Raw genomic sequence first — 22971 nt, 5'->3', positions numbered from 1 at the left:
TCTTTTAGAGCTTTGTAGCCTTGTGTCCTCAATTCCCCCCATCATCTTTGGTTAAATGTTCCTTTATGTGCAACAAAATTCAATGGTCCAGATCATATAAGATGGTTGACCTTACATGCAATATTGCAAATAATTAGATGAGAAAATAATTCCATGATATATATGCAGTTTGCTGCTATCGTCCACGTTGAAAATACTAGGCAAAATATTAATATATAAATGAATTTAATCATAACTATGATCAGATTCCAATATTAAAAGCTGAAAACCAATATTAATATATCATTAAACATGATTTAATTTCTTAGGTGGATTGATCATCGACGAAGGAGACACAAAGCATTTATGTTGTATCTCAAGATCTGAAATTACTTCATATTTGTGGTTGCACAAAGAGAGCAGACTCCTTAATATATAATAAGCATGCAAATCATTCTTTTCTAAACGTCGACAATATCGTAGGCTCTGTTTTCATGTGCAGATCAATAATATCCTTTCCGAACAAGGTCATCAAACATTTTGAAACTTGAATTTTTATATAATTTAGTACTGCATACTACTGTAGTACTCATATCATCATGATTACTAGTTAACGGTGCGTTAAATATATATGTAGTTATGTTATATACACAACTTTCGTTACAGTGTTGAGGATCGATCTGTTCATCAATAATTAGGTCAAACACTTATTTTTTTATATAATAAACTCAAAAGGTCATGGACAATAATGTAATGTAAGAAAATTGAAGATTTATGTTAAGTTATTTGAGACAAAAATTAATATTTGTGGCGAGAATAGATTTAGAAATAATCATTTTATAGAAAATAATTGGCGATAAATAAACAATTTTTCTGTAATGTCCACTAATACAGTAGAGCAGAACTAGAAAAATGGTAGTGTATATAAGAGAGTTTTCGTAGATAATTATCTAGGGTTTCGAGTTTTTGCTAGATTTTTCCGCTAGTTTCACCAGTCTTGTAATTAAAATTAGGAATGTCTTGGCTATGTTTAGATATTGAAGTGATGTAAGATAATTTGTAAGTTTTAGCAAAAAAATAGTGAATAATAGTAAAAGTATAATAAATAGTATGTTATAAAGTAGTCTAAAGCGATGTGAGATCATCTCAATAACTAAACATAGTAAATCTTGCTATGTGAGATCATCTCACTAACTAAACATAGCAAATCTTGTTGCCAAAGACAACGACAAATGACACTTCCATGTTCGCGTGACCATGACACAGTATTCTTACTCATTTTCAAAGAAAAACGAACCTAACTTTGACTACAAACTAAATACTATTGTCCACAATGCAAAGGTGAGAAAATGAGTTGGGAAGATATCGACCATGTTTTCTGCACATGCAGGAAGAGAGGCGAGACACTACGTACGTACGCTCGGCTGGTTAGATTTTGAGCGTTAGTTTCTAGCCATGGCTTTCTTGTCAAGCTTTCTGGCAAAACATGACAAGCCATATCACCCACCATACATCCAATGGACAAGGAGTATATATTTAAGTTCTTATTGAAATTCCACGAGAGTTTCTTTTTCGGTTAACAATAATGGCTCCAAACATTTATGTCCTATCTTTATCTCTTTCTTATTTAAAATGCTCTGAGTTTGGATTGGAACTCTGAGGAATTATAGTCCATCCATAATACATATGCCCTTGATTTCGAATGCTTCCAAGTTTCCTTTCCTCCAATGGCACCTGCAATCATAAACATACATATCATCTCTGCTAATTTAACTTTCTGGGGGTTGAGTTTGGGCTGGCTAATTATAGACATTTCAGTAAACATATATGCATGCATAATATATACAAAAGTATATAGAGATGTGGGGCTAGGGGGCTGGGTCTACAAGAAGTATGTCAGCCGACAGAGAGAATCCTTTAAGAGGAAAGAAGAGAGATGGACATAATGGGGTACGACTTACTGCATCCTCCTGTATTCTCTCAGCTCCCCTCGTGCGGCCCTCCTTTACGTGCCTCCGGTCCCACCCTCTATTTTCTTAACCCATCGATCTGGTTGTTTCTACAGTACTGACCTGATCTTACCCTTTTTTTTTTTAATTAAAAAGATAGGAGTGAATAATTGGAACTAGTTTTCTTATCTAGAGTCATATGGTACTGGTAGTAATCTAGCTACCCGCTATAACTTGGGCATGATAAACAAAACCTAGACGGTAATAATCATACGCGCTGTCTTAAGTTGAGGTTGAGTAATAATGACTCGTTTGGTTATGTAATTTAAATAAGATGATATGTTTATTAAAAATTAAATAAAATATTATTATAATATTATTTTTACTTTAAAATTTAAAAAAATTAAAAATTTATTATATTTTATATAAAAATTAAAAAAATTATAATGATTATATGAGATAAGATGAGATAGTTTAATTTCATGTAACCAAACCAACCCTAAACTACTTATAGAGGTATACTAAAAAATTCTATGAATTCTTAAGTAGTTAATACTAATAATCTTATCTTGACCCACTCATACATCCTACTTACAAATATTATTCCGTGTACTATAATTAATTAATTCACTTAGAGATTATTTAGATAGTGAGATAAAATGTGAAAGTTTTAGATAAAAGTTAAACATTCAATAAAATATTACTAAGATATTATTTTTAATATTATTATTATTTCAAAACTTGAAAAACTTGAATTATTTATTATATTTTGTATGAAAATTTAAGAAAATTATAAATATAAGATGATATGAGATGAGAAGAAATGGGTTAGTATCATCATTTCTCAATCCAAACATACTCTTTTAATATGAGATGAGATGAGATGAAATATTTTAAATAGTAATAAATAAAATATTGTTATAATATAATTTTTAAATATTAATTTTATATTGAGATTTGAAAAGGTTAAATTATTTATTATATTTTGTATTGAAATTTGAAAAAATTGTAATAATGAATTGAGATGAGATGAGATGAGATTTTTAGTTTTGGTTAACGAAACAATGCCTTAACCCATGTCTAGATGCAATGTATTTTTCATTTACGGTAGAGTAAATTTTGATTTACAGTAGAAAAATTTATTCAATTTCTTTCCAAATATACAAAGCTCCTTATTTTAATATATTTAATCTTTTAAGAAAACAAACTATTATTTTAAATGAAAAGTCGGATTATTAAGAAAAAAAAAGGAAAAACAGAAGGCCACCCCAATTTCCCCTTTTTTGAATAAATGGTTTAAATAATAAAGATTTATAAATTCATATTTAGACATATTTTCAAAGTGGAACCCACATAATTTACATAAAAACCTATATAACCTCCATCTCATCTCTATTTCTTCCCTTAAAAAAATAAAAAATAAAAATAAAAATAAAATCTGTACTTTTCCCGTCCAAATAAACCCTTAATACCCAAAAGTATTACAATCAAATCCTACCATAACTCCTATTACTCCTATCTTCACTAGAAGAAACAGACTCCCAGCCAAGTGATCTAGCCCTCCAAAACGTCCTTGCCAAAGTTTTACTCCTTAGCTCTCACAATTTCACAAACATGCATGCTCTATCTCCACATAGGCATGGCTTCTATCATATACCCCCGTCAAGAAAAATTATTACCCTCAAGGCTCAACGATGAGACCAAAGGCTCCTCAATATGTATATAATAATTTTTCTCCAACCATTTCAATCATCTTGAAATCGCTTCTGATCAAGATTTCTTTAATTTTTTTTGTCTAAACTCGAATATTTTAGGTGGGAGAGGGATTAAAAATAATAATAATTTTGGATCACAATAAATATTATAAGATCTGCTTTATGTATATATTTCTCTTCTACTTAAATGCATCACATTCAAGTAAGAATTTGGAAAGATCTTAAACCAATCTTTTTACCAATCTCGATATGTAATATATGTCAAGTTGAAGCTTTTGTTATCAGGAGGGATAGACACAAAGTTTCTTCGATCAGGAAGTTTCTCGCTTTTGACATATATCCTCCACCATGAGAAGAAGAACGAATGACAATATTGATTGTCTGAAAAACTCTTCAAAGTTCAAACTAATGGGATCGATCTTAATCCTTTGAATACTCAATCTATCTTCTTGAACCATTTTAAAGCAATTTTTCAGTCATTCACTCCCTCCATTCCTAAAGAACTTGGAAATTTGTTCCTAACAAGATATTTGACTCTAATAACAAGCTTCTCTGTAACGTCCCTTCAAATGAAGGAATCCTTTCTACTATCAAATAGATTTCCTCCTCCAAATCTCTAGGCCCTAATGGCTTCACAGGATTCTTTTACAAACATTACTGGGACATTATAAAGGATGATCTTAATGCTACCATAAAAATAAAAATAAAAAGTAAAAAAAAAAAAAAAATCCATCAATGGCCACGTTTTTAGGAGAAATAAATCATACGCACATTGTCCTAGTTTCAAAAACAGTTTCCTCTAGCATTTTCTATCATTATAGCAAAAATCCTCTCCAATAGACTTAAACTGGTTATGCATAAATTCATATCTCCTTACCAAACTGTCTTTCTCCCAAGTAAGGTTATCCAAGAAAACACCATATTAGCACAGTACATATTCCATGTGTTTAAAAATAAAAAAAGGGGAGACAAGGGCTTATGACTATAGAGATAGACATGAAAAAAGCTTCAACTTCATGGAGTAAATTTTTTTTATAGCTATACTTTGTAGTCCTAGATTAATCCAATTAATCCAAGAAGGGTGGATTAATTGGATTAAGGAGTGGGTGTCTATTGTTTCTTACTCAGTGGTTGTCAATGGGAAGCCCCATTGATTAGTTCATTCATCAAAAGGGATTGAGACAATGAGATTTTCTATCCCCCTTTCTGTTCATCCTAAGAAGTGAAGTATTTTTAAGACTCATTTGTAAAGAGGTATAACTTGGTTATAGTAAGGGCATTAGAATCAATAAGAATGGCCCCTCCCTCTCCCACCTCCTCTTTGTTGATGATCTTATTCTCTTTGGATTAGCTTCCCTCCAAAATGCCCAAATATTCACTGATTATCTTTAATTATACTCTTCTTGGTTTGGCCAAAAACTCCACCGTGGTAAATCTTCCATCCAATTCAACAAAAACACAACACCACCCACCATTATGGAACTAAGAGGAAACTTAAATTTTAAAATTTCATCTTCTAGGGTCAAATATCGAAGCCTTCCCCTCAATCTTGGGGCTTCCACTCAATAGCATTTTAAAGATATTTTGAAAAAAAAAAAATCCAAGGAAAATCAGCTAGATGGAAAACAAAGTTTCCATCTCAAGCAAGCAGAATTACACTCATCAAATCAGTAACTAGTGCCATACCTTCCTACACTATGTCTACCTTATGGATCCCAAAAACCATCTCAAGGAAGATTGACAAGACTTTTATGAGGTTTTGATGGGTATTTGATCTAAACAAAATCCACAATTTTATTTCTAAATCTTGGATTTCTATTTGTAGACCTAATTTATCTGGTGGACTTGGACTTACATTAACTGCTAATTTTCAGAAAGCATTACTGAGCAAGTTAGGTTGGCACCTCATAAATGGAGAGAATAGTATCTAGAAAACTACAGTTTCTACTAAATACCTTAAAAATTCTTCTTAGCTCTCTGCTACTACTAAACCATCTAATTCTAGGTTCTAGAAAGGTATGTTGAAACATTAAGCTTCATAGCTTCTAATTTTTGCTTCCAAATTAATATTCGTGCTAATACCAAAGTTTGGTTTGATCCCTGAATTCCTAGAACCAGCCTCCTCAACTCCTTCTTTACTATTCCCCTCTTTATTATTGGCCTCGCAGTCCATCTGTCGCTCGCCATCCACCACTTATCCATGATGAAAAATAACTGAAACATCCAAAACAACATCAAATATATAGATCCATACCTAAAATCTACAAATCTATCATCCAACAACAAATTCAACAAATTACAAAGTACAAATAGTGAAACACAGCAAAAAATAAAATAAAATTGTGGGTTTGCAAACGAACCCATGGACATTCATGGTCGTGGTTCCACAGCCATGCTTTAAGAATGAGACGTCGAGAAGAAAAAAAGGAGGAGGAGGAGCAGAAGGAGGAGGAGGAGGAGGAGGAGAGCGAGAAGGAGAAGGAGAAGGAGAATAAGGAGAAGAATGGAATAAGAAGGAGAAGAAGAAAAGGAGGAGCAGAATGAGAGAAAGAAGAACTCATGGAGGGAGTGGAGAGAAAATGAGAAAGAGGAGAGGACAGGAAAAGCAACGAAGGGAAAGAGAGAGCGAGAGAAGAGAATAGAGTAGAATGGGGTCCAAATTTTTTATTTTATACTTACAACATAAGTATAAAACGACGTCGTTTTGTACTTAAGAAAATGTTATATATATTATTGGATTGGGTTACGGCGGGGTATAATACAAGTGGGCCTAGGCCCAGCCCACCCCCCAATCCAGCTCTGTTAAAATTTGCAGGTAGGGCAATCCGGCCCCACATGGTGCGAGCAGGGTTGCCCGCATTGCACAAATGGTGTCGGGGTTATGGATGACAAGGTCGTAGGGGCAGTGCCTCGCTACCAAGCCCTATTCTCTAAGCTCTTTTCTCACAAGGTTTTGTTGTTGAAATTAAAAAAAATTATCTTGCAAAATATCAATTCCACAATCAAAAGGATATTCTCAAATGAATTCATCATTCATTTGGGAGTTTTTTTGTCAAATCTACTTATGCTGCTATTACACTCCAATCAAATGATCATAATGCCTCTCATTCTTTCCCAACTAGGAAAAGACTTTGGGCTTTGAAAATGCATGACCATTTAAAACTTTTTCTATGTAAAGCATTAAACAACATCTTGCTAACAAGGTCATTGTTAAGCACTTGCATTCCCTTTACTGAAGATTAGAAATAGTGTCTTATCTGTCAAATGGAAGAAGTGTAACTACTGATCTTTTTTTAATTGCTCTTATTCTAGAATCTTGTGGAGAAAATCTCCTTGGCCATTAGATATCTCTTCACTAGCTGGTCAAGGTATTAGCAATTGGACAAATATGGTTCCTAACCCTACAAGCAATTTGAGTCTCTTAGCTAGTGAATCCCATCATTTTCAACTATTTACAACTCTAGTTATGGAAAATCTTTGGTTCTTTAGAAACCAGATCATCCACAATTTAACCACTCCAACCATTGAACAATTTGTCACTAGAACCATTAAAGCTTACAAAGAACATTGCAATGCATGGACTTGGAAAATTGCATAAATTAATCCTGGATGGACTCCACCTCAACTAAAGATCAGTTCTTAATAACTTTTGATGTAGCCATTAGATCACCAGCAAGTAGTACATCGCAGTAGTATGTAGATCATATGATAGTTTTTTGAGGTTTGTAATAACCAGTTTTACAAATAGTACTAATCCAAACCAAAGTGAAGCCATGGTAGCATTAATAAAAGTTTAGGAAGCTCATTCCCAATGTATCAAAAATGTCATCATTGAACGAGACTCCACAGTTGCTATCTTAGCTATAAATCAACCCCAAAAATCCATTAATTAGGAGATGGCAGGTATAGCAAGAGGCAGAGGATTTCTTCTTAGAAACTTTGAAACTTGGAGAGTAGTTAAAACACATCAATTTCAAAATCAATGTAAGCATCACATTGCACAATGAGCAAATTCCAACAATGTGTATGAAAATATCCATTTTATCAAGATTCCACAATGCCTATTAGATCTTCAAAGTGGAAAAGAACCCCACCCCCGCATGCGCGTGTAATGATTTGGTTTGTATGATATGTTCATTTTGGTTTTTAGGTTTGTACTATACAATTTCCCCTTATTAACAAAGTCTATTTGTGAATGAAAAAAATACTAATGGAAACTTGGGATCCATGATTTATCCATTACAAAATGACCAACTGAGTGACATGTTTGTCGATCAATAAAAGAAGTATAGGATTAACACCTGCAACACTTCAATTAGTTAAGCCATCTACTAGCCTCCCTATAATATTGGGCCTATATACATGAAGCACATCAACACCAAAACAGAAATAGAGTGATCACATTCTCTCATATGTCCCAGTATCTCCAAGACAATAACAGATTATGTTTTAACCAATTGATAACAAATAAAGAGTCAGCATTTTCAATCACCATGTCAAATGAAATCAAGCTATAAAATATTAATAATCCATGTTTCAAGGCTCAAGCTTTTGCAAAGATACCTGTACCAAAACCCAAAGCTAGCCATTGAGAAAGCACGAAAAAGGGAGCAATTATATTGTTGTCTTGTAATTCTTCCACGGCTTGCCATGCCTAAGAAACACATAGCTTTCTGCACTTGCTGCCAAAATAAATAAAAGAACCAAAATTATCCTTAGTTACTTCATCACAAACAATACCCATACACCTAAGAAATAACTCCCTTACTTGCCACCAACCATAGCTCCCTTGTTTCCTTGAGTTTTTCACCTAACCCTTGGATGAGGCTCTCACAAAGGTTGCCATCAAACCTAGGGGGGTTCAGCTTCAAGAAAATCAATCATTTTCCATATATATGTGTTGGATACATGCATGATCTGAATTTCTTAGTTGGACAATTGTCCAGGTAATAGAAAAGTCATTGCATTCCCCTTTAAATCATGCCTTTTGCTGCAAGTCCTAATTAGTAGGTATTCTCAATTTCTTGCATTCTTTCTTTTATAATCCATGTTATACCACAACTACACTCTCAATATGTAATGATTCATGCGTAGTATGATTCATGATTTTATTATAATGACCTTGACAGCACCATCTTCACATCCAAGAAACATCATACAAACATGTGGTTTCTATATTCAACTTCACATCCAAGAAACATAATACAAACATGTGATTTCTATGTTAAAATGATAATGTTCAAGTAAAAGTTCACATGATATTGTATATTGTATGGGTGATTGTTGGCAAAACTATTTATTGCTTAAAGATGAGATAGGCATGTAGCATAAGCATAACCTAATGGGTGTGATAAATAGTTTGTTCTTACTTGAGAAGTGCTATTAAACTATTATGCTACGTATGGCCATACATTGAAAGCCCCATTTCATGTACCAATCATATGATGATTGTTATGATATGACGTGTGATGAGATAGTTCTCAACAGCACTTGCAATGACCACAATTTCTCGTGAGATATTGAGAAACCTCGGGTGATCCTAATAGGGGATGTCTCTGATGGTTAAGTTAGTAAGAGAGGCAATAGTCTCTAAATGAATCTAGATAGATGTATTGCATTCCTAAAAGTATATTTATAAGGTTTGAGGAGCACAACATGGACGAATGATCCTTCTTGAGCTGAAGACGACAATGTCTTTCAGTGGGAAGTGATTTTGTAGGACATGTTTGGTCGGCGTAAAACTCTCACAGGATAAGCTCTATTAGGTAAAACTATTTGCCAACCATGCCAACTTCTAGTGCCATCACAGGTCTTGCCAAATAATGTGTTTTACCAAGTTTCAACCCTTCCATGCCTTCTTTCACTTGGGCTTCTAATGTACACCTATTCGGTAGGCTAACGACCTTTCCTTGCCCTTGGCACATACTTTCAATAGTTACTCTACAAATTCTCACCACATGTGCAATGGCAGGGATATTATTTCTCAAATTCAAATTGTTACCCTCTTCTTGGGACACATGTCCTTTTCGTAGTGCGCAACGAATGTTTATCTAATGCTCTTTCAACTACCACATCTGAAGTAAAATTTTTGCAATCTCTCGTATTTAAAGGCAATCTAGAATTTCCTCTCCTCCACTTGAAGCCACCTCCCTTGAGTTAGTGGCTTTGGGATATCAACATCCACTTGAACTCTCAGACATCTACCCCAGCCTTGTCCTTCTTTATCCACTTCGACCCTCAGGACATTACCTATGGCAAATGCTATCTGTCTACCATATTTTATTGTCATGCCCGCCAAAGCTTAGGGAACATTATGCAATTGCACCCAAAAGGATTCATGAGTGAAGATTACTGCATTTGGAGGGAGACTACCATCAACATCTTGGACAACAATCAAAAACCTATTCAAAGTCCAAGGTCTTTCTTGTAGAACTTTTTTTTTATTAGTAATATTTTTGAACTCCATTATGAATTTGTCCTCCCCTACTTCAATGAAACTTATCCCTTCTTCCACTTTCCAAGCCTGAGGCATTGTTGAATGAAAAGCTTCATTGTTAAAACATTTTCCATTGATAACCATTGCCATAAGACAATAGTTTCCTCTTTGAGATGCCTCCAGAATGGCTTGGTCTGAAAGTTTGACAAGGTCCTCTTCATTTTCATTGACATTAAGGCCTTCTCACAACCTTCACAGATCTTCCTCAAACATGCATGCACTCCAAAGACTAAAACCCGAGAGACCTAAATCCTTTATCAAATAGAGAAGTTAAAACTTGCTCCTAGGAGAAGGACCTAATACACTTTCCTTCTTCTATCGTGCTTGATGAAAAAAACACCTCACTAAATGCCACTATAATAATCTATACACTCTCAGCTCTCACTGAGAGATGAATTCTTTGTATCAAGATATAAAGAAACTCTCACCTCACTCTCTCACTCCTCCAGAGTAGAAAGAGAAGGATCTCAGATGCAAAAATTTGAATGATGTTGATTCTTTATACATTTCTAGACATTCCATCTACCTAATTCATGCAAAGATCGAACATGTTTGTCTAATCAGTCTTAGATGTGCTGAATATGTTGCTCTTTACCAGTAATGCTCAGTACGTGTTGGATATAATCATGAGTATTTTGTTTGTTTAGCCATTGTTTACTTATAATCTTCGGATGTCATATGTTGATTTTTTTAGTATGTATGATTACAAATGTTTTATCAGTAAAACTTATTTTTAATTATGTTTACTGCATAATATGTTCTACCTTTGTATTTATATATATATATATATATATTTTGAAATGTTTAGGTAAAGAGAATGATGGGATAGACTTGGATGCGATTTTAGATTAAGATAAGATTTCTAGGTTATGATAATAAGTACGTACTCATAGATCAATTAGCTTTTAATTTTATCTTATATGATTATTTTTTTCATTTCAGTTATCAAAAATAATTTCTATGTTAAATTTCATGATTTCAATCAAATTAATGAGGTGAAGTGTTTTTCTTTTGATGATATCTAATTACCAAGTGCAAAGTTATATATAAGTACATAGCTATGAAGGGTCTAAGTTTACATGGTGCAACAACAGGGAGGGACATCAATTTACTAAGGAGAGGTTGGACCGTGCCTTCGGCAATATGGCTTGGACTAGAAAATTCAGTGACTCTAAGATCACTGTTTTGGCAGCATAGACTTCTGACCACTGTCCTATTTTATTTTCCATGAATTTTAGGTCTAAGAATAGGGTTCTTCAAGGGGTGGTAAAAGGAAACTATTCAGGTATAAAGCTAGCTGGGACCAGAGGGAAGATTGCAGATGTATCATTCAAAATAGCTGCTATCAACAACAACATAGGCATGGTTCTTACTTGCACAAGATACAACAGAATTTAAGGAGTTGTAAAGACTCTTTGTTGTCATGGAACAAGAATACAGTCTGCAAGCGTAGAAAAGAAGTCAAGGATAAGCTATAGCACTTTCAAGGCTCCAAAACCTCAATGTAGGAGATCATACAGTGGCTATGAAGCAAATTCAGAGAGAGGTTGACAAGCTACTAGAGGAGGATAATATAAAGTGGAAGCAAAGGGAAAAACAGCTATGGCTCAAAGATGGTGATAGAAATACCAAGTTTTTCCATCATAGTGCAAACTAGAGAAGAAAAGTTAATGGGATAAGGAGAATAAAAAAGGAAGATGGCAGTGTGGTGTGCAAGGATGAAGACATTGCTGAAACTTTCTGCATGCACTATCAGAATCTTTTTTCTTCTTCTAATCTTGTTAATATTGCAGAGTGCTTGAATAAGGTGGAGCCTAAGGTAGATGAGGAAATGAACAGTATGCTATCCAAAGAATTCACAAAAGAAGAAGTCTATGCAGCTTTGTTCCAAATGAACCCTCTAGGGTCGCCTGGCCCAGATGGTTTCTCAGCTGTTTTCTACCAAAAACACTGGGAAATAGTTGGAGATGACCTTACAAAAACTGTACTCGAGGTGCTTAATTTTTCAGGTGAGGTGGGGTGCATTAATGAGACATATATTGTACTGATTCCTAAGATTAAAAAGCCACAAACTGTGTCTGATTTTAGGCATATCTCAATGTGTAATGTTCTTTATAAAGTGATCTCCAAGGTCCTTGCTAACAGGCTTAAACTCATTCTACCTCAGATCATCTCCCCTACACAAAGTGCTTTTGTACCTGGAAGATTGATTCTTGACAATGTTATTGTGGCTTTTGAGACCTTGCATTCCATGCACTCGAGGGGGAAGGGCAATCAGGGCTATATGGCTTTGAAGTTGGACATGAGCAAGGCTTATGATAGAGTGGAGTGGAGGTTTTTGGCTGAAGCTATGAGCAAGTTGGGCTTTAATCCTAGATGGATAAGATTGGTGATGCAGTGTGTGGAATCTGCTTCCTACTCTCTCCTTATTAATGGTTCCCCTCAAAGCTGGTTCAAACCTTCTAGGAGCATAAGACAAGGGGATCATTTATCCCCTTATCTTTTCATTATAGTAGCTGAGGTTCATAGCTCTCTCTTGAACCATGCTGAGTCAGTCAAACAAATTCATGGCTTCCCTATAGGCAGAGGTAGTTTTAGCATCAATCATCTCTTTTTTGCTGATGACAGCCTGCTGTTTTGTCGAGCTAATGCCATGGAGTGAGCTAAAATTCTTGATTTGCTTAGTCTTTATGAAAGGGCTTCAGGTCAGAAGCTCAATTAAGATAAAACCTCTATTTTCTTCAGCAAGAACACTAAAAGGTTGACTAAAGAGTATATTCTGGGAATGGATGGCCTTAGATCTACCTCTTGTTATGAAAGATATTTGGGATTGCCTGCTCTTGTTGGAAAGTCAAGGTTTAAAGCTTTTGAAGGTTTGTTGGATAGGGTAAGGTCTCGAGTTACTCATTGGAAAAATAAATTGTTGTCCTTGGCAGGGAAGGAAATACTCTTAAAAGCTGTTATACAAGCCTTCCCTAGTTACTGTATGGGGGTCTTTAAATTGCCTAAAGTGCTTCTTAAAGAAATTAACAGGGTCATGCATAGGTTTTGGTGGGGCTAGCAACAACAGGAGCACAAAATTCATTGGGTTTCATGGCGACAAATGGGGAAAGCTAAGGCTATTGGAGGCTTAGGCTTTAGAGACCTGGAAAGTTTTAATTTGGCTTTATTGGCCAAACAAGGATGGAGGATCTTACAGACCCTGATTCTCTGGCTTCACAGGTTTTGAAAAGAAAATACTTTCCATCTGCTAGTTTTCTTGATGCTAAGGTGGGATTGAGGCCTTCTTTTCTGTGGAGGAGCATATGTGCAGCAAGGAATTTAGTAGAAAAAGGGTCTACTTGGAGGATTGGTAATGGTGCAGACACATTGATATGGCAACATAGGTGGTTACCAACTCCTACAAGCCACAAAGTTCAGTCACCTATCAGAGGCTTACCTGCAACTGCTAAGGTGGCTGACCTCATAGATGCTGATTCTAAGAAATGGAAGAAGGAACTAGTAGATGAAGTTTTTACCGAAGATGAAGCTGTTGTTGTGCATAAAATTCCCATCAGCTCAATTGGTTCAAGTGACAAATTGATCTGGCTGGGTACTAAAGATGGAACTTTTTCAGTAAAGATGCATACCACCTACAAATGGAGCTTGATAATAGGCTTAAAGGACAGACTTCTTCAGGGGCACCTTTGACACTAGCTTGGACCTCATTCTGGAAACTTTGCATTCCAAATGCTACTAAAGTCTTTTTATGGAGAGCATGTCTTGACTCTTTGCCAACTAACCTCAATCTTTTCAAGAAAAAGGTTACTGCATCACCCCTATGTCCTATCTGTTTAAGGGAGGAAGAAACAGTTTCTCATGCCCTGTGGGATTGTACCTCTGCGAGAGATGTGTGGAGTCAAGGACCCAGTGTGATCAATAAAAGCTCCTTTAGGCCAGGAAGATTCAGAGTTTTGGTTCAGTGGATTCTTTCAACCAGTGACCAGGTCACTATAGAGCTGTTTGCAGTAATAGCTAGGAGCATATGGTGCAGGAGAAACCAGTTTATATTTAAAGGAGTTTTTGATCATCCTTCTGTTTTAGCAAGCAAGGCTAGGGATCTGATTACTCAATTTCATTCTGCTCATTTTGGCTCTAAAACTTCATCTAGAACATCTGCAACAACTAATGTGAGTTGGGTTCCTCCTTCTATTGGTCAAGTCAAGATTAACTGGAATGCTACATTGTCTGAATCTAAGGGAAGAGCAGGTTTTGGTATTGTTGCTCGAGATCATGAGGGTAGGGTCCTAGCTAGAAAGCAGTTCTCACGGCCTAGCTTGTTTGATCCTCTGTTAGCAAAATCTCGGGGAGCTCTATTTGCAGCAGAATTGGCAACTGAATTGGGAATGAACTCAGTTATTCTGGAAGGTGATTCAAGACAAGTTGTTCTTGGTCTTCAGCAGCAAAGGCTCAGATATGATCGAGTTGGCATGATACTTTCTGATACTAAGGTTCTACTTTCAAATGTTGGTAATTGGAGAGTCAAATTTGTTAAAAGATGTGGCAATGAGTTTGCTCACAATCTTACTAAGGGTTCCCTTGTTTTAGAACCTAATGATGTGAAGTTATTGTTTCATCCGGATTGTGATCTTTTTGCTGGTTTGGCAAGTTAATGAAGTTTCTTATATCAAAAAAAAAAATATATATATATATATATATATAAGTAATTAGCATTATTAACCCTACGGGAAGAGGCAGTTTCGAGCTTGCAACCAAGCTCTTGAATTTGTACTAGAAGTTCGATGAAGCCGATCTATTCGTTTATCAAACGAGCTTCATTAAAATATTGTTTAGCCAAAACTTCATGTAGATTTTTCGACATCTAGCGTATGTCTAGCAACATTCAATAAAGTTTTTAATTATTTAATTTCATTTTGGCTTGATTAAACATTAAAGAAAAAAAGCTATATACAACTTAATATATAAAAATAAAAAAAAATAAAAAATAAAAAAACACACACACACACACAACTAGAGGTGGGCAAATACATATTTTTATGCAATATTAACTTCAAAATAGAAACTATATATGCAACCACACACAATCACTAAAATAATCAAAGTAGTGAATAAATGGACAATAAGATTTTGGGAACTAAGTAAAAATTCATTCCATAACTCTTTAAGACCACTTTGGGATTGGTAACCTCTCACTACAAGAAAAATGGTCATTTGTGACAAATTATATGCTACAATAATGACTATTTACAATCAAAACAAACTCATTTTGAGAAAATAATCATTTTCGTAAAAATATTGGCTACAACTGAGCAGTATTATTATAGTGTCACCAATTCCAAGCATTCAAAACTAGGTACTATATAAACCTGAAATAAAATGTAAAATGAAAATATAGGAAGGTGGAGTACTTGGAATTAACATGAAATATTTAGCGGTCTTGATCAATGCTCTCTTGGCTAATAGACTACACATAAACCATGCAATAGTAGTCTATTAGTCAAGAGAGGAGTCACTACAAGGGTGGCTTTTAATTTGGTTGGCATTCATTTTATAGCTTTTGGTAAAGGGCTAAATTGTAAAAACAAAATAATATTGGCGGTCAGAGCCCACACACCGACCACTTGGAGCTGCACGTGAGGCTGTATATGCGTCCATTGAATTGAGCTATGCATGACTTCTTTATCTTTATAGATCGACAGCTTCAGAATCTACTAGTGATATGGTCATGTATATATGTTTCTTAGAGATGATCAAAAGGCAGTAGCTGAATCATTTTTCATCCAAAATCAAACAGAAAATATATATATATATATATATATATATATATATTTACAAAAATATCTATCTTATTTTAAAATATATATTATAAAATAAAGTAATATTATATATAGTTATTTTTATATATTTTATATATATTTTATTAATATGATTAATTATATTAATATATTTTAATACCTAACTAATTATATATAAGTAGAGTATACATTAAAGAAGCATGTAAAAATTACATAAAATTTTTGTACTAAATATGTTGGATGGCATGGTTACCCTTAATTTCAAGCCTTTTGAAAGATACAAACGCGCGCTGGAGGGAATTTATAAAGGAATGTGAACGTGGAAAGGCATAAAGTTGGAGGGTTTATAACACGTGCGTTCTGACACCGTTGAAACATTGGATGTTAGCGCAGAGATCAGCAATGATGACAGTATAAATTCTACGCACGTGTGGATCGATACGCATGAACAAATTAAATAATCGCACAGTAAAGGCTACTATTGGGATCGATGCACGTAAGAGTTAGGAAAAAGCCCTTCCTTCCCTAATCACCATTCATTTTCTTCTACGACAACTTGCATGTCAATTGTCCCCATAATTCAGATTCAAAAGAAAAGAGAGGATCATTATTTTTTTATTTTTTTTTATTATTTATTTAAAGCAGCTGGCTAATGTGATTAATCCAGCTGGCTTGGCCGTATGAAAATGATTTGAAAATGGGACCCAGAAGAGGTAATCTTGAAATTGAAAAGAGAATAGTGGGGCACGAGGTATGCCCCCTCAGACATGATTGATATGGAATATGATGTGCTTCACAAATTAACATTATTGTCATCATCGAATTCGATATGATTTGATGGTTTTTGTTTTTTTTTTTTTTACCATATCTTGTGGTATCCCTATTAATGCATCTGATGATTAATTGCCAACTAACCATGTCCCACTCTCTCTCTACTCTCTCTCTCTCTCTCTATGTATATACATAAGAGTAATAATGATACTCTTTCATCCCTTTAATTTATTATTGATTTACTATTCAGTTGTTTTTTTTTTTGTGGTTTGAATTTGAATTTAAAATATCATAACATAACATTCTTGCATAATTTAAAAATAAATAAATTCAATTAATTGATATAATCATGTAATTTAATTAAAATTAAATTAAATTTTATAAAAATTAACATTTTTTTACTCTTTGAGTCAATTTTTATAAATTTGAATTTATTTTAAATTAATTTACATAATTAAGTTAGTTGATTGAATTTATTTTTTTGAATAAAAGTCATATTATCAAATTTTTAATCTAGATTCAAATAATAAAAAAAAATAGGTAGTAAAACAATAGTAAAAACGGTGTAACATAATCATTATCCTATATATATGAATAATGTTTGGGCCACCGATAGTCATTGATTTGATTCTTTTTGCTTAATAATTAAAAAAAAAATATTTTTTTAATAAATTCATGTATTTTATTTTATCTTTTAAAAATTTTAAGAATTAAAAAAAAATTAACACAAGATCCTCGATAGTTTAAGCATTCACCTTCCGTATACATATAAATATATCATAAGGAAATGCTTCTCTCACATAAGGTGGTCATCGATGATGGCCACCGATTGAGTTTTTTTAATTTTTTTACTTAATATTTTAATAAATTTTTTTAATGATTTTTATTTTATTTTTTAAAAAATGATGAGTTTAAAAAAATATTTTTAAGAAAAAGATAAAAACTTTTTACCTTTAGTGAATCTCACCTCTCTTTGTGGGAGTAGCACCATCCATATAAATAATAGAGTAATGTTATTCTGCCATGCGCCCAAAGTCTGTTGGGAGTGTCTCATATACTAAATGTCATTTTTTTTTTCTTCATATTTTTTAAACATCTTTAAATATGTTTAAAAAATATAAAATATATCAATACATTAATATTTACTTTTTTAACTATTATGTAAAAAAATAATAAAAAAATTAAAATACAAAGAACGATCAAAATTATCATGAGTTAGTAAATTCATGACCGACACTAGCCTTTCCCTGAACAATATGTAAGGCTCCTTTTGGTGGTTTCGAATCGAAAGTGTTGCAGCCGTTTTCTAATATTAAAAGCAAGAAAACAGTAAAAATAAATAAAATAAAATGATGATTCACTTGTGTTCACCGGCCTAGCTGTGTCTCGGGACATCGTAGCTACTAGTTAGCCAAACAAAGTATGCACCGAGGAGAAAGGATATATGAACGAAGTGATTTTAATATATTAAAAATAAATAATATTCATCATCACTCAAACAGTATTTATTGATCATGTGTTACATTTAAATAATTAAACCTAGATGGCTAGGACGTCATAACATCTAAACCTCGATTAGTGTGTAATACTTAATCCCTCGTGATCAGATCGACTTCTAATAGTCCTTACACATTAAATGGAGCGATTATAGTTCAATAAAATGAAAATTTATAACGAATTATTTACAATAAAAATGATTATATATGAAAATAATAAATTTATATTAATATAAAATAATCATTTTTATAAGTAATAATTTATAACAAATAAACAATTTTTTTGTAATATATATATAATAGCAACCGTTCCATAACTATTTTACCTCTTTATAATAAAATATTTTTAAAAAAGAAATTAAACACATCAAAATTAAATCAAAAGTCAGAGAAGATTTTAGCCTCTTATCATTTTTTAATTATATTTAGGGAAATGCTTTGGGTCCGGAATCAAAGTGTGTCCCGAATGATTTTTTTTTTTTTTTTTTTTTTTACTTAATGATTAAGTAAATATTTTTTAATAATATTATTTTTTTAAATATTTAAGAATTAAAAAAAAAAAAAAAAAAAAAAAAGGAGGGACCTTGACCTGTGGATATTCTGACTACATCCCTCGGGGGATGTATCAATATATTTAATACCTTTCAATTGACTAAAGAACTTTGTTATCTTTTTCTTTCATTCAATCATGCACTTCTTCATTCATGGTATATAATATATATATATATATATATATAGAGAGAGAGAGAGAGAGAGAGAGAGAGAGAGAGAGAGAGAGAGAGAGAGAGAGAGAGAGAGAGAGAGCCAAAAAAGCAAGTTTTAATTAACTATCCAAACTTACTGCATGTGACAGATTTCACAAGGGGGTTTTGGACAATATTATTCCTATAATTAATTTTAATGGAATCGAACTGCATTGATTGATTGAGAACATATATTCCTTGATACTATCTGTCGATACTTTCAAAGTTGAAAGAAATATAAAAAACATCACTTGACCCCCCATTTGTGTTTTCTGGAGGACCCATTAATCTCTTAATTTGTTTTGATGTGTGTGGGTGCATGCTCCCCTCTAATCAGAAACTCCACAGCTATATATATATATATACATGTCTTTGACAAATCATTTGTAATATATTCATACTTATAAGGCTTGAAAAACTATGCTTTGAGGGACATGATGATCACCCTCTTTATCCTGCATTCCAAAACCTTGCCTAGCTTGATCTCCCCACACTTGTCTGGTTTGGTCCAACACGTGTGTGTATTATATATGTATATATATAGCAAGAACAAAGGCAAAAAGTAGGGCGGAGTACTGGACAACTTATCCATTGATATTAATCCAAGTACGTTGTCTAGCTATAAATGATGGCTAGTGTAGCAGTACTGTTGAATAAGGAAGACAATCAGCAATTTTTTTTTTTTAAGAAAAAAAAAAAAAAGGAAATGCACGATTAATGATTCACCAGTACCTTACAATATTCTTTCAATTTATTGTCTAAAACCGTACTTTTTAAATTTTCTTCAAACAGAAGATAATTTTTGCTTGATAAATTATAGACTTACGAATAGATCAAATCCCCTTAGGGTAAAGCAGGATCCCAAGAAGCATAGAGAGATATATATATATATATATATATATATATATAGAATTCGTATCAAGCCGTGCATGAGCTTGTCATAATATCATTGGGACATTTGCCCCCTACAACTCTATACCCTCCACATTCCAAGCATAACAAGCAAGTCTATGAGCCATCTCATTACCTTTGCTTATGGCATGCTGGACTTTCCACTCATCAAAAGATTGCAATAAACTCAGAGTTTCTTTAAGCAAAATCCCAAGCAAAGATAAAGAACAACTTGTTGTTTGTAGTTTTTGAGTCATCATTAAGTAATCATTTTCAAGAATAATTTTCAAGATGCCCTCGTGAACACAAAATTGAAGCCCCCTAAACATAGTAAGGAGTTCGATTGTTTCTAGTTCAGCAACTTCATATTCAGCTTTGCTAAAAACCATGATGGCTTCACCTTTCTCATCTCTAAGGATAATATATTGTATTTATTTGTAAATGGTAGACTAGCATTAACATTTAGTCGTTGGGCCCATAATGGGATGGGCCATTTCAATAGACACATATAGAGGCCCCTACTCTCACCTCACTTAAAATAGAACTAGCCCATTGAGTTTTATTGTCTTCTTGCTCTTTCTTTCATCTCTCTTAGGGCAAGAACAAAAATCAAAGAAAAGGGGTAGAAAGTAGTTCTCTCCATAGCTGAAAATTTTTCCTTTCTTTTGCAGGAACCTAAAGCTCCATGAAAAATCCATCATAAGCTATTGGAGGTATGAACTATCAATTTTATTGAACACATGCTTTGATTATGGGAAGAGATTATTACATCTTAAGATTCTAACAATAAAGCCAACCTTCTTATTTTTCATGACTGTGTTCCTTTATTTTTTTTCACTATTGTGATTTTTGATTTGCTGTTTCGAGAAGAAAGGCATGAATTTTCAATAGTCCATGCTTGTCTCCATTATCGAAAAGCTTCCATTTTTCTATTTTGATCTTTGTCGGCATTTGGGGAGATTTCTTAAGGGCATTTTGTAAATCACTACTTTCTATTACATGTAAAACCCAAGCAGTGATTTTGTCCTTATTCCATTTCACATGAGGCGATTTTTCATTGGATATTTTTGTTTAACAAATTGTTTGCTATAACACCTACGTGTAGAGATTTAGTAGTAAAATTCTAAAAATATGGGTTAGACTGTAAATTGGATGGGGTTTTTGGAGCGTCCCATTTAAAAGAAGCGTAATATTGGAGATGTGGGGAATTATGTGGCATGTATTGATGTATACCGATATCATAGTTTTGTATTGTTGTTTGCCTCAAATTTGAACTGATTCTATGAGTGAAAATTCAGATAGTCATGTGTCTTGCTAGTTTCTAGGTCTTTGAATTGAATTTCTTGGTTTTGGCCTTGCCTAATATCATATCACCTGCATGCGGTTTCATTGCTAACGATCCATTTATGGTCAAACTTTTGGTTTAACAATTTATACCCATTTAACCGTTTATTGTCTGATTGGGTAATTATTTAAACTTTGAGCATTTAAACTTTGAGCATTGACCAAAGTTTATGGTCTTGATTAATGATTGGTTATTTTGATACAATTTTGTATTGCAAAATTCCTCCTTTTATATGTTTATGAATTTTGTGATATTGTTTCATATTTTTGTTAATGGAGAAAAGAAATGAATAATCCCTTTTGAGATAAATAGATATTTTGCTCATGACGGTCATGTCATTTTGTCGTAATACCAATAATTTGGAGTGGCTGTGTACCCACCTCTCATGGGACTACTCATGATAAATTATCGGAGTTTTCATATTGATCATCCTTCCACTTAATGTCATTATACTAAGATCCATATGGATAGTGAGTTTGCCCCATCGGCAAACCATTATTTGGTAGGATGCTTAGGACAATAAAGATAATAGGTAAGTGCTTGGCACTTGGTGGCTTAGTCCTATCCTCTCGGTAGTGGGTCATTTTAAGTCATTGTATTTAATTATTTTGTTTTATCATGCGTAAGAGCCTTCTATGTATCTTGGGCTCTAGTATAGTGCGCAAGACATTTATGGGTGCATGTTTCTTATTCCACATGCATAATAAATTTTGTTATATTCTCCTCAGCTTATGGCAATGCAGCTTTATCTCTCTCTTTGTCTACCATCAAGAGTCGAACGAGAACCAATTATGAGGATTGGTATGAGTCTCTCACTATTAATTTGGCTATCATGAATTTGGACTTGGCTTTGAGGGTCGATGTGCCTGTTGAGACCACTAGTGGAAGTTCTGCAGATGAAAAGATTCATTATGAGTGGTTGCATTCTAATAGGACTTGTCTCATGATTATGAAATATACTATTGACAAGCCTATCAGGTAGAGCATAGCTGATACAGATAGTGCTAAACAATATCTTGATGCCATTGGGAAGAAATTTACTAAGTTTGATAAAGCAGAAAAGAGAACTCTGATGAAACTTCTTACTACCATAACCTATGATGGAGTTAGTGAAGTCCAAGAGCACATCATGAAACTTACTCATTTTTTTTAACAAGCTCAAATGAATAAAAGTTGAGTTAGTAGATAGCTCTCTTGTATGGCAAGTGCTTGAATTTTTGTCATCTCAGTTTGATGTACTCAAGACCACTCATAATGCTCAGAAAAATGAATGGAGCTTGAGTGAAATGACTACTATTGTAACTCAAGAAGAGGAGATGATAAGTCTCATGCTACTTTCATGGTAACCGTTGATAAAGGGAAGAAGAATAAGTTCTTCAAGGGTAATAGTAGCAACTCCTACAAGATGAAGAAATCTGAGAAGCCTCCTCAGTAAGCTAGTATGAGTGTTCCAAATGGGCTTAAGAAGGAAGGTTTTAAGGAAAGGTCTTATGTCATTTGTTTGGGCATAAGAAGGTTGATTGTACAAAACTTAAAGCTTGGTTAGACAAGAAAGGTACACGTTTGTTACTATTGTGCTTTGAGTCTAATCTAGTCGATGTGCCATTTAATACTTGGTGGCTAAATACTGATGCAACCATTCATACTACAAATTCTTTCTAGGAATTAAGGAATTTCAGAAGACCAATTGATACAAAGTTAGTAGTGAATATGGGCAATGAGGTGAAGGTTAAAATTGAACATATTGGTACAGTCAGAGTTATTTTGGCTTTTAAGCATGTTTTAAACTTG

The sequence above is a fragment of the Carya illinoinensis genome, chromosome 9 (assembly GCF_018687715.1).
Source record: "Carya illinoinensis cultivar Pawnee chromosome 9, C.illinoinensisPawnee_v1, whole genome shotgun sequence".
NCBI classification, from domain to species: Eukaryota; Viridiplantae; Streptophyta; class Magnoliopsida; order Fagales; family Juglandaceae; genus Carya; species Carya illinoinensis.
Note: the sequence above shows the minus strand (reverse complement) of the source record.